This window comes from Glycine max, chromosome 12, assembly GCF_000004515.6.
Source record: "Glycine max cultivar Williams 82 chromosome 12, Glycine_max_v4.0, whole genome shotgun sequence".
In the NCBI taxonomy this organism is placed as follows: domain Eukaryota; kingdom Viridiplantae; phylum Streptophyta; class Magnoliopsida; order Fabales; family Fabaceae; genus Glycine; species Glycine max.
The window spans coordinates 14,155,305-14,157,398 of NC_038248.2; the positions used below are offsets into that span (position 1 = coordinate 14,155,305).

At 35.1% G+C, this 2,094-nt stretch overlaps 1 pseudogene; it reads left to right on the forward strand.

Moving 5' to 3' along the window:
* Positions 1-495: 495 nt before the first annotated feature.
* LOC100806317 (uncharacterized) lies at positions 496-1,032 on the forward strand (annotated as a pseudogene).
* The last annotated feature ends 1,062 nt before the right edge of the window (positions 1,033-2,094 follow it).

The window sequence follows — 2,094 nt, forward strand, 5'->3', positions numbered from 1 at the left end:
AATGAAACCTCTTATGATATATGAAGACCTGAAATGCTCCAATATCCTGTTAGGTGAAGGATATCATTCCAAGTTATCTGATTTTGGCTTGGCAAAAGTAGGATCAAGTGATTTGTGAAATAGAAAGGATAACATATTAACATGGGAGTAGTTTTGGAATTTTTTAAATTGTTGTGTTTACTTTTTAACATACACATGTTGTTCTACCAATTCTACGGAAGAAAGAATGAAATGGATATTTGGAAGGCTAAAGAGCAAGAGATTGCCTTCAATTAAAGCTCCCCTACCCTCAAAAGGAACAACACTAAGTGAAGCAGAGCAACAATAGAGCAAGCATGCTTTAACAGTGGGGAGTCAATGTCCAACACTAAGTGAGGCAAAGCAACAATAGATTGCCTTTCAATGTTGAATTTGATCATTTCAGTATTTTAATTTTCATCTTTGAGATGTGTATTTTGGTGCTATGCGTGTGTGTCATTTTCTGTTAGATTTTAGATGTTTTTTAGGGGGAGATATGTGTTTTTTAATGTTGAATTTGATTATTTCAGGGATGATATAACATTCAAATACCCTTTGAATACATTTACTAGTATTGAGAAGTACAAATTGATCTTCTGGTCATTGAGGTTTCATGGTAAAATTTTGTTCCGTGAGATTGCTCTAGAAGTGTATAGGATATGGCAGCCTTTGGAGAATGTGATATTGATTAGGTGGAACCTGAGGGATGTGCCTCAGGTTCCATGGGAGGCTAAGGGAAAATTTCAAGGTACATCTCAGTACAAATTGGACTGAAATGGGAAAATTTATGAACACAAAGTAGATAATTTAGCATTCAACTTTCCACACACCCTCAAACCAGTTTCAGTTTTGGATTTGGTTACTGCTTGCCCTGCAAGTCCAAATCTAACATTTTCATGGGGTCCTTTGGATTCCAACTCTTCTTCATGGTTAGAGTTTTATCAGGCTGTTAAGTACACTGTGGATCAAGAAGAGAGGTTGCTACCACAAGAGTGTATGGCTACATGTTCATAGTGACCACTTAGTAAATTTTTCCCTAGATGATATATACTATACATTGTAATAGATTGCTTACATAGATGAAATTTGGTCAATAGCATACAATGGTTTTTCTCAAAGGACAAAGTGTATATAGATAGGCAGGGATGCAGAAGAGTGCAAGTTTCCCATTCTGATGTTGGAGGAAATGAAGGTTTTTATGTCTAGTGAGTTTACACAGATGAGATAGATCTATATGCTATAATCAAAATTTTACAATTAATAATTATTTTGATTCTCTTGCAGAATGGAATCTTGCCATTTTATTCTCATATAATTGTTTAACCTTAAGAATGTTTAATCAGATCAACTTGAAACATGCTGATTAGTTTCAACTTTCTTATTTGAATGTACATTGACCTGATGATGAAGTGTTTAGCGTGAATAAGAATATAAACCAGCTGCAAAATTTAACAGAGAATGACCCTGCCAAGGACATCTCTTCCTGCAGTGCATCATACTTTGGATCCATGGGAGCCAGCAAACAGGATGGAGGTAAATTTGGTATTTAATTTATAATGTTTGATAAGTTTCTCACTTTAAATACTGAATTTGACTTGACAGTTTGAGGATTGACTTGAGAAACTTTAAAATAGACTTATAGAAATTAGACAAAAGTCCTGTAAATTTGATTGAGTGGGAGCACTCAACATCCTTGATGTAATTAAATAATTAACCTACCTAGGTCTAACTCTTAACTGTACTTCATGGTGAACAATGAACATTATTTGATTTTGGACACAACTTGTCAATTGATTTTGTGATAACTAAAAAGGGATTATACTTTTTGGGAAAAAGAAATTAATTGAAAGCATGGTTGTTGTTGTTGTTGTGTGAGAATGTGATATACAACTAACTGGAACAAGGCTTGGATGGTGACACTCTCCAAAATCAGTCACACACACCCTTTGGCCTTAGAGTTACACAGACACACAGCTGGAACAAAACTGATAGTGGCTAACATGCGCCAAAATAGGTGAAGGGGTGTGGTGGGACCTACTTTAGAGAATATTAGTTGTGGCAGCAACTAAACTTCTA